This window comes from Tiliqua scincoides, chromosome 3, assembly GCF_035046505.1.
Source record: "Tiliqua scincoides isolate rTilSci1 chromosome 3, rTilSci1.hap2, whole genome shotgun sequence".
NCBI lineage: Eukaryota > Metazoa > Chordata > Lepidosauria > Squamata > Scincidae > Tiliqua > Tiliqua scincoides.
The window spans coordinates 229,493,688-229,509,767 of record NC_089823.1 but is presented as its reverse complement, the minus strand read 5'-3'; the positions used below and the strand labels follow the sequence as shown (position 1 = coordinate 229,509,767).

General features: G+C 47.4%; 1 pseudogene; it reads left to right on the top strand.

The window, feature by feature from the left end:
• Positions 1 to 10,435: 10,435 nt before the first annotated feature.
• LOC136646189 (5S ribosomal RNA) lies at positions 10,436 to 10,555 on the top strand (annotated as a pseudogene).
• Positions 10,556 to 16,080: the final 5,525 nt, after the last annotated feature.

The window sequence follows — 16,080 nt, the reverse complement described above, 5'->3', positions numbered from 1 at the left end:
GACCATCAGTGGTGTGGCTTTTCCTCGGATGGTCTGGAATTGTTGTTTGTATGAAGTGGCCTTGAGAGCAGGCAACTGCAGCAGTGTCACCTTTGGGGGGGGGGGGCCTCCGTTACAGGTCCCCAGCTGCACACTCACTGCCAGTTCCCCATTATTGTAGAGTGTAAGAGAGTACTAGTGTACACACACCACCACCCCAGGCAGCAGACAGAGAGGAGACTTCCTTCACTGCCGACTTTCATAGGAGGGCACTCACCAAAGATCACTTTGCCCAAGGTCCCCTGAAACCTGAAACCCTGCTTAAGACCACAGACTCTGGGGGTAAAACCTATCTAGTAACACTTCTGATACAAAGTGGCCCAGTTTCCATTGACAGTTCAGTGACGAATAATTGTATCCTGCTAAGAGTTCACTACTATTTATAGACTCTTTGTCTCTGTTTCTTGCTTATCATTATGGCCACATTTTCATAATGAATGATAATGATGTTGTAATTCCATTCTAGTTTGCAAGGCCCTTTAAAACATGATTGACCCCAAACAGGACCCTGGCTCTTTTGCTCAAGGGATAAATCCAATCAAAACTGTGACTTGTGCCAAGAAGCAACACTGGCACCAGGCTATTGGGAGCTCTGGGGCACAGCCCTGCACTAAGTGCCCCAGAGCACCCCTGCATTTTGGGTACCACTTCTGCCATCAGCACTGGGTCAGGAATCAGCCCATCCAGGTGGATCTTGGTCACTGCCTGACCTGGTCGATGGCTGACACCGCACCTATCTAGATGGTCCTAGAAAGCTGGTCCTGAGGTTTCTCCCAAGGAAGTACCCAATTAGTAGCTCACAGATGGGAAGCTGCCTCATTCTGTAATAGCCTCACTGTGGAAGAGTCATAAGGACAATTCTACGGTACATAAGAACGGTACATAAGAACAATTTACAGTAGTCTAGCTTCAGGGTAGACCCAGTAGTCTAGCTTCAGGGTAGACAGGGTAGACCCAGGATCTGTCCTGGAACCGGTGCTTTTCAACCTCTTCATAAATGACCTGGAGACAGGGTTGAGCAGTGAAGCAGCTAAGTTTGCAGACGACACCAAACTTTTCCGAGTGGTGAAGACCAGAAGTGATTGTGAGGAGCTCCAGAAGGATCTCTCTCCAGACTGGCAGAATGGGCAGCAAAATGGCAGATGCGCTTCAATGTCAGTAAGTGTAAAGTCATGCACATTGGGGCAAAAAATCAAAACTTCACATATAGGCTGATGTGTTCTGAGCTGTCTGTGACAGATCAGGAGAGAGATCTTGGGGTGGTGGTGGACAGGTCGATGAAAGTATCGACCCAATGTGCAGCGGCAGTGAAGAAGGCCAATTCTATGCTTGGGATCATTAGGAAGGGTATTGAGAACAAAACGGCTAATATTATAATGCCGTTGTACAAATCTATGGTAAGGCCACACCTGGAGTATTGTGTCCAGTTCTGGTCGCCGCATCTCAAGAAAGACATAGTGGAAATGGAAAAGGTGCAAAAGAGAGCGACTAAGATGATTACGGGGCTGGGGCACCTTCCTTTTGAGGAAAGGATACGGCGTTTGGGCCTCTTCAGCCTAGAAAAGAGACGCCTGAGGGGGGACATGATTGAGACATACAAAATTATGCAGGGGATGGACAGAGTGGATAGGGAGATGCTCTTTACACTCTCACATAACACCAGAACCAGGGGACATCCACTCAAATTGAGTGTTGGGCGGGTTAGGACAGACAAAAGAAAATATTTCTCAGCGTGTGGTCGGTCTGTGGAACTCCTTGCCACAGGATGTGGTGCTGGCGTCTAGCCTAGATGCCTTTAAAAGGGGATTGGACAAGTTTCTGGAGGAAAAATCCATTATGGGGTACAAGCCATGATGTGTATGTGCAACCTCCTGATTTTAGAAATGGGTTATGTCAGAATGCCAGATGCAAGGGAGGGCACCAGAATGAGGTCTCTTGTTATCTGGTGTGCTCCCTGGGGCATTTGGTGGGCCGCTGTGAGATACAGGAAGCTGGACTAGATGGGCCTTTGGCCTGATCCAGTGGGGCTCTTCTTATGTTCTTAGGGTAATATGCATTCAGATAACCATAGAACATAGCCAGCAGTAAGCACATAGGATGAAAGGTAATAAGCAGAAACAACACTCTTATCAACTTAAAAAGAGGTAGTCATCACACATGTTAGGTCTAATCTTTTTGAACATCCCCATTAATGATCCGGGAAACAGGCACATATGTGTTAGACCTGCAGAAGCCCTTAAAGAAGAGGGTACAATCAGGACAAGACTAATTTGCAAATGATATTTGGAAACCTTGCTTGAAATCAAGCTGGGCTGGCAACGACTGAATCTGAAGTTGCCTACGCACTCCAAAGCATATGGTATTTTATGTTGGCGCTACAAGCTTCTGAGCTAGCCTGGCTATGCAGTTTGAAGCGGGTGGAAGTGATGGATGAGACAAAAATACCTTTGCCTTCCATTGCACCACCCACAGAAGCAGCACCAAGTTAGTGATGAATAACTATGTCAGAAGATCAGTTCAGAGTCTGACATGCAGTATTATCTGCCCCATTCCCAGCACTACCGTGAGGTTCTCACTGGGTGCTGATGAGGGTTCTTTTTTGGATTCGTGGAGCCCCAAGACGTCCTGTGACCTATATCACTACTCAAGAGGCCAAGTTTATTTCTTGGGTTGTACCATTTCAGACTGCAAGAAAATGGGACGGAAATGGCCTGCCGTGTTGATAGCTATTGACTATGCAAGAGCTAAGTGCTGTTCATACACCTTTCCTCTATGTGTACCTTCAACACAGGGATCAGGAAGCAGGAGTGTGACTGTGGCCTTCACCCCCAAGGTCTGCATGTTCAGCAGGGTGTCTGAAAAGGCGAGCCTATGTTTGTATATCTATACATGTGTGTGTAAGCTATTTGCAAGACGCATCCTCGGCATCACCTGGCAGGACAAAGTTCCAAACAACACAGTCCTGGGACGTGCTGGAATCCCTAGCATGTATGCACTGCTGAAACTGAGATGCCTGCATTGGCTCAGTCATGTCGTGAGAATGGATGATGGCCGGATCCCAAAGGATCTCCTCTATGGAGAACTCATGCAAGGAAAGTGCCCTACAGGTAGACCACAGCTGTGATACAAGGACATCTGCAAGAGGGATCTGAAGGCCTTAGGAGTGGACCTCAACAAGTGGGAAACCCTGGCCTCTGAGTGGCCCGCTTGGAGGCAGGCTGTGCAGCATGGCCTTTCCCAGTTTGAAGAGACACTTGGCCAACAGACTGAGACAAAGAGGCAAAGAAGGAAGGCCCATAGCCCTGAGGCAAAGAAGGAAGGCCCTGAGGGCCCTATTGCCTTCAAGTGGCTGCAGCTGTGCAGCACACTCTGCTGGATGCCCAGGCCTTACCCTTAAAGGGGCCACTGCTGACACCACATCTACCTCCTCACCAGATCTTCCAGGATTCGAATACATATGTCGGTTATGACATCTGCTTATCTTACATGGATACTAAAGAACTCCCCCCACCTTCCAGAGGCACCCTGCTGGAAGGAAAAAAGGACACAGACTCCAGAGGTGGGGAAGAGAAGAAGGGGGGGCAGCCACAGGCCAGCTTCTACCCTGCCTGCCTGCCTGCCCTCCCTCACTTAGGTTGCAACCCTCTCCACACTGTCCTGGGAGTAAGCCCCATTGGTTACAACGGGACTTCTGAGCAGACAAGTTGGTTGGAGCTCTCAGGTTGCAGTCCTCTCCACACCTTCCTGGGAGGAAGCCTCACTGACTATTTGTGAGTAGACCTGCATAGGAGGGGGCTGAGGCTGCAGCCCTCCACACCTTCCTGGGAGGAAGCCTCACTGACTACAGTGGGGCTTACTTGTGAGTAGACCTGCACAGGAGGCGGCTGAGGCTACAGCCCTCCACACCTTCCTGGGAGTAGCCCAGGGACTACATCGGGGCTTACTCTTGAACAGACCTGCACGGGCTCCCACTCACCCATCCTTGCGCTTGGCCTTGAGCAGGCTTCAAGGCTGCCATCCCAGGCACCCTTTCCTGGGAGTAAGCTTCATCTGCTGTAATGGGGCTTACTACTGAGTAGACACACAGGATGTCTCCTCTGCTGTGGAGGAAAAGCCTCTCCTTGCACTGAGTGGAGACCTGCTCAAGGAAAGGCGGGCTGCAAGGGCTTGCAATGGCTGAGGAGGAGGGCAGCTCAGGATTGGTTGGTGATCAGCCAGTGAAGGGCCCTGAGCCATTCCATTAGAAAAAGCCAGGAGCCTGCTGGATGCTGATTGGCTGAGCCTGCTGGAGAGTTGGGGAAGGGAAAAACAGGGAGCTTAAGCCTGCAGAATGGCAAAATTGAAAAGGGAAACCAATGCGGGGCAGGTGGGGGTGAAGGGAGAGGAGGGCAGTGAGCTCAGGGGGCAGAGGGAAGCAGTCTGCCCTCCCAACACAGGTGCCTCCTGTTAACCCCTTTGCCACTTTCACTGGGAGGAGCCGCAGCAGACAGCTGAAGGAGCCACATGCGGCTCTAGAGTCGCAGGTTGCTGACCCCTGCCCTAGGCCTAGAGAGCAACACTGGGCCATGGCAGAATGGCAAGGCAGATCAGAGTTGCAGGACCCTGGACAGCTCTCAGGGAGGAAGTTGTTCTGAAGGGCCAGAGGGGGACTGAGGCATTATTTCCCCACAGATTACTTCCCACCCCCTGGGGATCAGTTTCACTCAGAGAATGGAGACTGTAAGGGGGCAGCCTTCTGCCCAGAGTCTTGCAGTTCATCTCTCCCCAGTCACAGCCATTACCAGCAGCACCTCTGAGAGGAATTTTATCAGGGGGTGCAAAGTTTCTTCTGGGCCCCTTCCCAAAGGGGGAGGGGGCAATGGGGGCAGGCAGAACTGGGGGAGCAAAATAGGCCTTCACAGCCTCAATCCACCCTCCTGGGTCCACTCAGACCTACATCAGTAAAGCAGCCTGCTTGGATCCAAAGTAGCTGGAGTAGGCCCATTGGGGCAGCTGAGGCTTGCCCTCAGGCAAGGGAACAATTGTGCCCCACAGGATACAGTGTCCATTCCACTGGCATGACTGCATCAGTGCCAGGAGAGTTAGGTAGGACTGGGCTGCCCATTAGCTGGAAAACAATTGTTAGTAGGACGAGAACCAACTCAAAGAGGACTTACACCCAAAAACATTTGGGAGGGCTACATTCTTCCATAAATAATGTTCTGTCTTATTCTTGCATTTGCAGGTGCTCTCTCTCTCTCTCTCTCTCTCTCTCTCTCTCTCTCAGCTAAAACTGTCTTCCAAGATTTCCTGACACCAAGTGGTTAGCTACTTAAATAACTGAGACTACTAAAATCAGAAGAACGTTGATTCCCTTCACAGGTCTAAACTGTGAAGGGCAAATGGCTGCCCTTTGAACCATTCCGCTTCAGATTGTTCAGGGCTCATTTCCTTCATCAAGAGGTTGAAGGCTGTCATCTCCAAGGTATCTGGAGATGGAACCTCAATCAAGATCAAGCCTACATGACACAACTGCATCATCTCAAAGCAACCCACCAACCATGTCTGTTTGTTCTGCCAGGTGTCTGACAATCCCCACTGCTGTTGCCTGCCCCAGGGGTTTGGGGATGGAGCTACAGCAGTGGTGTTCACCTCTGTTTTGCTCCCACTGTCCAGAATGGCTCCGAAGGGGAAGGGCTGATAGCACACAGCAGTTAGGCTCTCCGCAAAACTTAGTATTTTGCATCCCCTCTAGCTAAGGCACTAGACCATAGTTCAGTGATAGAGTACATGCTTTGCATGCTGATGGTCCCAGGTTCATCAGGCTGGAAAGAGTCCATCTCAAACCCTAAAACATCTACAAATACAAAAAGAGGGAGTTTAGTGCATCTTCAGGGAAGATATTCCACAATCTCAGCTCTAGCATTGGAAAAAAAAAATGTATCTGCTTGTCTGATTTCACAGACGCAACCAAGAGCAAGTCCTCTGACATCAAGGGCCAGGAAGATTCATGTGGGAGCAGATGGTTCCTGGGGTAACTGTCCCCTAGAACAGAAGCAACGACTAAACAGAATCTGGTGGATAATGGTCACAGCCTCAAAGAAACTGAAGTTCAATAGCTTTTCAGATTCCAGATCCTGGTTTCCAGATGGAACATGGTATTACTGGTTAGACTAGTTAACTGGATGGTTTGTAACCCTTGACAGATGTTCCTCTCTAATGCTTAGTAGAATGGGCAGAGACTACAAAGGCCAGTTCATGTGGGTAAAAAGCAAATTCAGGCATTCTGTTGGAAAAAGTGTTTTTCCATGTGTGCACCGGGATTGTTTAGCAGTTATGTCTGTTGTCGTCAGCACACTGGTTCTTTACAACGTCTCCTCTCTTCTAGGAAGACAGTTACAAAATGAAATGGAATCTATTTTTCAACCAATGATGTCTCCAGAAACCTCATATTATTTATCTTATTCTTCTTCCTATTTCGGTTTTGCAGAGATCAGCTCCAACTGAGTCAAATAGTTGGACCATGGGCTATCTCCAAAGCAAAACCATGTTGGGAATGGATAGCAAATCCTATTATTGGTGAGTCGACTCTTCTAAATTTGCAATGGGAAGTTGGGTTGTTTCCTCTAGTATTAAAGGCACAGAAATAACTTTGTCTACCTCTTTTCTCGGGGAAAAAAAACCCTATGTGATATACATAGGGCCCAATCCTACCCAACTTTCTAGCAATGATGGAGCTGTGCCAATGGAGCACAAGTTGCATCCTCTAGTGAAGGGCAGTCATGAAGGCATCCTCAGGGTAGGAGAATATTTGTTCCCTTACCTCAGACCTGCACTGTGGCTGCATCAGTCCTGGAAAGTTGGATAGGATTGGGTCCATAATTGGGTAAGCACCAAAAACAATCTCATAAATCAGTGCTTCTCAAATGCTTTCGCACTGGGACCCACTTTTTAGAATGACAATCTGTCAGGATCCACCAAAAGTGATGTCATTAACCTGGTAGTGATCAGGTACCTGGTAGTGATCAGCCTGAAGTCACATCAACACACAGGAAAATTTTTAACACTCCCCACACACAAAAAATCAAATTGAGGGTGCAATCCTGACCCACATTTGGGCCAGTGCAAGTCCCTTTTGACCTTTAAAGCCCTATACTGCTATGGGCCAGGGTATCTTAGAGATCGCCTACTCCCGTACAATCCGGCTTGTCCTCTCAGGTCATCAGAGAAGGCCTTTTTACAAGTGCCGCCGCCTAAGGAGGTACGTGGGAGGGGGGCGGCAAGAAACAGGGCCTTCTCAGTAGTGGCACCAACGTTATGGAACTCCCTTCCCCTTGATTTGAGAAAGGCTCCCTCTCTTGAGACTTTTCTGCGAGGCCTGAAGACCCTGCTCTTTAAACAAGCCTTCTGACTTCATGGCCTTTTTAACATCTTTTATACATCTTTTAGTTGTTTTTTACAGGCCTGATTCCTCTATGAACTGCTGTTTTATGCTCTTTTTTATGCTGACTTTTATCTGACTAGTGTTTTTATGGTTTCTGTTAATGTGTTTTTAATTTAACAAACAGATTAAAACATATTATGTTTTAATCTGTTTTTAATATGTTGTAAGCCGCCCTGGGTCCCTTTAGAGAGAAGGGTGGGATAGAAATAAAGATTATTATTATTATTATTATTATTATTATTATTATTATTTTCCCTACCCATGGTGGCTTCAGGGTGTGCAATAAGGACAGGGGTTTCCGAACCCTGGCCCATGGGCCACATCTTGTCCACTGGATGACTTTATCCAGTCCTTGTGGTTCCCCAGCCTCTTGCAGCTAAAAATAACTTAAAAGATGCACTTTCAGATATATACTTGAGTCACCAGAGGTGCTGAATGTAATACAATGTAATGGTAAGAAATTGTTCCATTACATTCAGCACCTCTAGTGGCTGAATGAGATGTATACTGACGCAGGGAGACCTGGAATATACACCACCAACCTTGTTATACACGGATTTTTTTATACACGGATTTTTTTATACACGGCCATTCAACACGAATGGCCACTGCAAATGAGAAGGAATGTGATGATCCTTGGAGAAGAGGAAAATGCATCTCTTTAAAATCAGTTTTAAAAAACTGCTTTTCTTACTGTTGTAGAGAGACAGTCATGCAAGAGATCATTCCATTCTTCAGCTGAGCCAGGCGAAGGATCCTTTGCATTTCTAATTGCTGACCACCTGTCTACAACAGTAAGAAAGGTTGTTTTTAAACCACAATTGTGAAGAGACACACTTTTTAATTTTTTTTATATTGCTTTTATTTAACCCATTTTGTTATCAACAGGGAGTCCCAGAATCAAACCCTTGTAAATGACGAGACACAACCTTATTAGGAGTAATGGAGGGCAAGAAACCTGGAAGCGGGTTTTTAAATCTATTTTTCCACTGCTTTTTAAACAGAGATTTTTTTATCCACTAGGGGTTCTGGAACAGAACCCCAGTGGATAAGGAGGGATTACCTGTATAAAGTTTGTTAAAGTTAAAACAGAGCAGAAACTGGGACAAAAAGTTTTGTGTTTGCATTGATGCTTTTTCAAAATCCATCCCCCCCCCTTCCTGTGCAAGTCAATTTTGCCCTCCGCTCCCCCCTCCTTCCACCCCCACCCATTTATTGTATTCAATCATCGGTTCTCCATGTATTTATTATTTATTTATTTTCCGGCCCTCAACTCCGTATCAGCTATACGATGCAGCGCTCGTGCCGAAAAGTTTGGAAAACCCTGGTTTAGGACCACAGTTGGTTCCCCTCTCGCCTGCATTCCAGAGTGCAACTTATTCATTTTGACTGAAGAATTGAGTGGGAGCCGCTAAGGATGGAGCCAGCCCCAAGCCCGATGGCATAGCTGGAGGGGGGCGGAGCACTCACTCCGGTGGGGAGGCTCAGTGGGGCGGGCAAGCGGCCCCTCCCTTCCCAGTGGGGGGGAGCAAAACAAAGCCATACAGCTCCGTTTTGCTCCCCCCGCTGAGCCTCCCTGGTGGACTGAGCACTCTGCCCCCCTCCAGCTACACTGCTTACCTGCTTAGTTATGACTGACGCATTCCCTTTCTCAGAATGATGCAGGAAGTCGCAAATTGGAGCAGCTGGCCTCTGTGATATCTACTGAATTGTAGCTACTACCAGGCTGCCTGGGACAGCACCTGTTATCATGGAAGTGTGACAAAAATGGAAAGGAATACCTGAGATTATATGAAACAGGTGATCTGCGAATAGCCAGGGCTGTAAACAATCATGGCTAGTGAATGGAAAAATAGGGCCAACGTATTTATACTCATAAAGAGAAACTGGTATCCATGGGGAGCCTCTTTTCATTGGTGAAGACCACCTATGGAGATGTTTCTGTTCCCCTTCCAGTAGCAGCATGGCTCCTGCATTGGGAGCAGGAGAACACAGGATGGTTTTCTTTGCATCTTAATCGGTTTGCCTCTCCATTAACCTCGCTGGACACAGATCTGTTAACTTTTTGCCTGCTTCCCCAATTAAGCTTCTGGGGCTTCAGACTTCAATAGGCACCCACAGCTGTAGCAGATGGATATATTCCCATGGCAATGGTCAGAGTGGGCCACAGAATTTCAGAAGCCGCACTTTTCTCATTTTGTTCTCTGCAGGGGAATGGGCTTGGATTTCCTTTCTCTTGCAAAACACCCATAGACTACATTGCCTACAGACTCTTTCTGTCATTGAAACGGGACCGTGCTTGGGTGCCGTCTGACCACAGTAATGTACGCTACTTGCTAATTTGACTCTGTGTGATGTTTGGATTAGGAAGAGAGGCGAGCAAACCAATTATGAATTCTTTAATAACTGTACTTTATTTTTTTAAAAATTCAGATTTCTGCATTGAACTCATCTCACAGTCCAACATGGACCAGTACCCCAGTCCTAGCCTCACGATTACATGATCCACTGCTGTTAAGTTCTGCTGTGGTGCTGCAAAAGGTACGCCACCATTATTTGCTGCGGGGAAATGTCCGGAGGCAGAACAATGTCCGGAGGCCCCGTGCACTCACTAGTGGCTTACCCAAGCTGCACCAGAGCAAGTAAGGTGGTGGCAGGAGCAGTTTATTGGCAGTGCAGGGGAGGGATCAGGGAATGGGCAAGGCAGGGAACAAGGTGGACAGGCCGCTGTTTGAGGGCAGGAGGGATGGATCTCAGTGGCAGTTGCACACAAGGTCCTACCCTCCTTTTCCTGGCCCTACACCTCCCCAAATTCTCCTTATTCATTCATTCATTCATTCATTTATATCCTGCCTTTCTTGTAGACTTCAGGTGGTTTACATAGGCATGCTGACCATAACTCCCACCCCCCCCCTTTGTATTTTTTTAAATGGGGTTTTTACAAGTGTTATTCTATGAGAGAAATTCATAGAGCCCTGCAGCAACTGTTACCCTGCACATGCCTGATCTCGTCTGATCTTGGAAGCTAAGCAGGGTCAGGCCTGGTTAGTACTTGGATGGGAGACTGCCTGGGAATACTGGGTGCTGTAGGTTTATACCATAGCCTTTCGAGACTGAAGGTTGCCAACCAACCATAGGACCCTCCATTTCTCCAGATGTTTCCCTTCGTGGTCATGGTGTGATCCAGATGCAAGGGAGGGCACCAGGATGCAGGTCTCTTGTTGTCTTGAGTGCCCCCTGGGGCATCTGGTGGGCCACTGTGAGATACAGGAAGCTGGACTAGATGGGCCTTTGGCCTGATCCAGCAGGGCTCTTCTCATGTTCTTATGATCACCGTGCTAGCTACTCATCTCTTAAGAACTTAAGAACAGCCTTGCTGGATCAAGCACTGTGTATGAGGGGACCTCATGTGCATGGCTCTACAGATAATCATGACTGAGCTTATCAGAGACAGATACCCACATATAGTGGATGGTAATCTTAAGATACACAGAGGGATACACATAAGATACTCCTCAGGGATTGGCCTGGTTGGGCACTGGCAGAGTTCCCATGCCTATCAGAGGCCTTGCTTGGACACCCTGAATCATCAGTGCCAGTGCAATGGTAACACACTCAATACAGTACCAGGCTGGGGACTTTGCAGCTGGGCCCCCAGTACTTCAGTGACAGTACACTGGTGCACAGACACCTCTAGCCTTCATGCGCAATAGGATCCTATGATGAAAAGTGGTGTGTGTGTGTGTACTGCAGATTATCTACCTGATCCTATGAAGATTATTTACCGGATCCTCTGTGGAGAAGACACGGTTGGTAAGAATTGACATAAGCATTAAGGAAAGAATGTAACCTCTCACTAGGAGGTCTGATATGTTCCCCTTGTGCCTTTTGTATTGTTGCCACTGAGCTGGCAGGCTTTTCCACCTGTAGTTTTGAAGGGTGCATAATTCTGTGAAGCCCATATGTGACAAATCTGCCCACAGAGTACAGAAAGGAGTACAGAAATTGTGTACCTGGTACAAATTGTACAACACAGAGTTGCTCGTGGTCCAAGCTTTGCTTCTGGAACTCTCAGTAATATCTGTGGCCTCTTCCCAGTTTGGGTCGATTCACCAACTGTGCTGCCCCTGGGGGATAATCCGTCAGCCGTACACGCTTTCAAAATTTCCTGAGTGGGCTACCGCAAAGTGATTTATGTGGGGCTCCCTCTGAACGGCACTCAGAAACTTCAGCCGGCCCAGAATTCTGTAACTGGTTGCTAACCAATAACGGCCGCAGAGAGTATATTACGTTGATTTTTATAGGAACTTGATTGTCTGTTACTTTCCAGGCCCGGCTCAAAGTGCTAGTGATGCTTTTTAAAGTCCTTAAAGATTTGAACCTAAGATATTATTAGGAACAATTCTCCTCCTAAAAGATGTTTGTCTGAGATCCTGGCGAGCTGCTGCCAATCAGACAGCACTGGGCTAGATTGCCTGAAGGCATAAGACAGCTTCTTGCATTTCTTGGCAAGGAGATCTATATACCAGATCTTTCCTTCTCATCTTTCTCTGCAGGTGCAATTGGGTCTTTCCATTTTCAGACTATTACATTAATGGGCTTTGTGCTCAATTAGGTTGCTGGCTCACAGGCAGGCAGAGACACCACCTTTTCTGACACAAGCGGACTCTGAGCCAGGGCGATTTTTCCAGCAAATGACATCACCAGCAAGCAGGCAGGCAAACACCCTAAAAATCGGGAGGGGTCCGAAGAATGTGGATTCAGAACTCAAGACAGCATCGTGACACAGGCATTTTTTTCAATCTAAACTAAAGCCTGAAGCTTGAGCCAGTAGTGTAGCTATGGGGCAGTGTTGACATGGTAACATAAGAGCCCCGCTGAATCAGCTCAAAGGCCCATCTAGTCCAGCTTCCTGTATCTCACAGTGGCCCACCAAATGCTTCAGGGAGCACAGATGACAACAAGATACAACCTGCGTCCTGGTGCCCAACCCTGCATCTGGCATTCTGAGTTAGCCTACCTCTAAAACCAGGAGCTTGGACATACCTATCATGACTTGCAGCCCATGATGGACTTTTCCTCCAGAAATTTGTCCAATCCCCTCTTAAGGACATCTAGGCCAGATGCCATCACCACTTCCTGTGGCAAGGAGTTCCATAGACTAATTACACACTGATTAAAGAAATATTTTCTTTTGTCTGTCCTAACTCTCTCAACACTCAATTTTATTGGATGTCTCCTGGTTCTAGTGTTGGTTCTGGTAAGTATTGCAGGTGCCTCAATAAGCCATGTAAGCACTCCCACTCGCCACTGGAGCCATTCTGGGTAGAGACAGCAAAGTATTGCAGGCACTGTAACTCACCATATAAGCCGCCCCTTCCACTCACTGGTCAGAGCCATTCTGGGCAGTGACAGCCGGAGTGGCTCCAACAGCGAGCGGGAGGGGCCACTTACATGGCACAATGTGGCACCTGCAATACTTGCTGCACTCCCCAGTAGCTACACTTTTGATCTGAGATACTACCAACCTACACACATTTATTAGAATGTCTATAGGACTGAGAACTTTACCTCTGCAGGGTGTTCTAATTAATTCATATAAGTCATTCTTTGATGCTGGAACGTGCCTTGCCCTGGTATTAGTCATAGATTCTGAACGCTTGAAAGGGGTTAACCTAGCAGCTGTAGGAAAATCATGGTATCATGGAAAATCATGTTGGAAAATCATGGTAAGACTGCCTGCGTGGCATCCTACCTTCTTTGTCCTGCCAATTGGGGTGAGGCTGTGCTTTCTGGACAATGGGGATACTTCTAGGGGTTCCTCTGCCTATGTTAGTTGCAGCATACAATGCGTCAAGGAAACTTCCTTTCTTCCTTCCAGAAGATGTCAAGTTTGCAGTGAGAGAGGGGACCAATATTATTCAGTCCTTCTATTCTCAAAGGCATATGTTGTGGGTGCATTCAACCAGTGGCGTAGCTAGGGGGGTGCAAAGCACTGCTTTGCAGGGAGCCTCAGCAGAGCGTATGAGTGGCCCCTTCAGAGCCATTTTGCTCCCCCTGTCTGGGATGGCTCCAATGAAGAGGGGGTCCACCTGCACACTGTGGTGAGGCTCCCTGCAAAATTTAGTGCTTTGTACCCCCTCTAGTTACGCCACTGTATTCATCATGATGGTTTAATTTTTTCAATCCACTCTTCAACCTGTCTTGCAGCAGGTGAGCATTCCCTACACATCGTCTGTAAATCATTGCACAAAACACACAACCAAAGACCCGACTGACAGATTCCTTGTCATCAGCCCCTCCCCGGGTGGGGAATCCAAAACTGAAAGCTCTCAGCTCTGCAATGCTGAAGAAAGCATTGTCTTTACCCTTAAAACTACAATTTTAAAAAATCAACACAGTTTCTAAGTTTAACCCTCATTACCTGCTACTTCTTGTATAATATAACTTCTTGTACAATAAGGTATAATGTGTTTAAAAACATTTAGACCAACAAGAACACATTATTATCTGTTGAGCTCATTATCAATTAAACATATTGTGCAATCCTATCCCCCCACAGTGCAGAAGCATGCAGCGCAAGCCATGCATGCTCTAGTGGGGGGCTAATCAGGATACCTGCTCAAATTAAGAGAAAGTATTCTTCCTTTCCCTCTGCATAGGCCCCCTGATGGAATATGGGTCTCTGAACTACCTATCCTGCATTTTTCATCCTTTCTCGCTTTGGATATACACCAGCTATGCAGAGTGGGCTGAAAAATGGGGGGATAGGATCTGACACACATTTGCCACTGAGATTCACCTCTTTAGCCTGCTCACCACCATCCCCAATCCACTCTAAAACTCCCCTTGTCCTCCCCAGCCACAAAACATCCACCACCATCACCACCAATGTACCTACCCTGGCATGGTCTGAGGTCCATAGCAACACAGCTCTGATGCTGCTCTCTGGTGGTGTCATGGACTGGCCCAGTGGCAGTACACTATATGCACCATTGCAGGGCCTTGTGATGAGAGTCCTGCTGCCATAATTTGGGGAGGGGGGTAGGATTCGGCCAGTGTTCTTTCAATACTGCTTCCTAGGTTTATTTTTCTTTCCTCTCCGAAACGATCAATCACGGGTCTCATTTGTTCCCTCTTGCTGGACATGTAAATATATTGCTGGCCATCATTCAGGTTGGTTCATTTTAATGCTGCATAGGGAAATGACCATTTGCACATTATGGGAAGCATGGCTGGGACAAAGAAAAAAGGCTCACAAAGCAAACTAACTCTCTTGCTTCCAAATCAGGTCAATTTTCTTTCTCTCTGCAAGACACCACTTAAGAATCTGAACAGTACAACCATATATCATCATTATCAGCTCCAGTACATTGTGACTGGGCATTTTCTACCAGAGCACACAGAGCAAAGGGAAAAGATGTTTTCTGTTCTGCAGCTTTTCGGGGGGAAAGAGAATAAGCAGAGGCGGTTATCTTGAAATTAAATATTAAGTGGACACAATCAGCAAAGTAGCAACAAGCATTATTATGACTGAGCTTCGGTGGGGGGTGGAGACTGTGGAGCAGCACTACATGGCCAACTGATCTTGTGTTTACACCAGCTGGAGTGTTATGGCTTCCCTCAAAGAATTCTAAGAACTGTAGTTTGATGCCATTTGAAATCCCAAGTCTCTGCCACAAAATAATTGTTCCCAGGGTACCAACCAACCACCACCCTGCAGATAAAGAATACTTTTTAAACAATTTAAGAGCTCAGTCCTGAGTTGCGCTCAAGCCAACTCAAGTCCCTTGCGCTGGCTTCCAGCAGTCACAAATGTGCCGTAAAGCACATTTTTTTGCCACCACAGGAGTCAGGAAGGCTAGTACAAGGACATGCATAGGCCTCCCCACTGTGTGCCAGTGAGTTCGAACCACCAGTGGGTTGGCAGCTCAAGGATTGGGAAAGGGCAAGGGGAGGGCATTTTGGGGGCATTCTGGGGCAGAGGAGGGTGGGCAACAGGTGGGCTGGTAGGTGAACTGGACCCAGGAGGGGGTGGGACCGGCCTTTGGCACTTAGGCCAGATCCTAATCCCCCTTCTGAGTAGCCCAGCCTTACACCTAGTTGCTTGGATCTATGTCATCAATTTATCTGGCACAGATCCAAGCAGCCTCATTGTGGCAGCTGGGGCATTGCTCACGGTAAGGGGAAAAATACCCCTTACCCCGAGTTGCACACCAATCACCTCTAACCCTGTGCTAGATATGATGCAGGCCAGTGGACCTGCCTATTCCAGTACAGGTTCTGATTGGGCTGTAAGTCCCTGTTGTAGGCATGTTTCATGAACTCATTTCTCACCCCATGAAGAGAGCAGAAGGGGGAAGGAGACAGATTGTAAACAGTACAGGATTGCACCGTAAGGCTATCACTGGTTGGTATTCCGCCAACAATAATCAGCTCCTTGTGTAATACCAGTATTATAAAAGTGTCATGAAAATAATGCATATATTGGACTAAGGTATCAATGATTGTTCTGCCAGATTCCCAGTCCAAGCTCCACCTGGAGAATTATGCCCACTTTTAGCTAATTAGCTCCTCTTCTTTCCTCAAAAATGACCCTGGTTCTGCCCTGCATTACT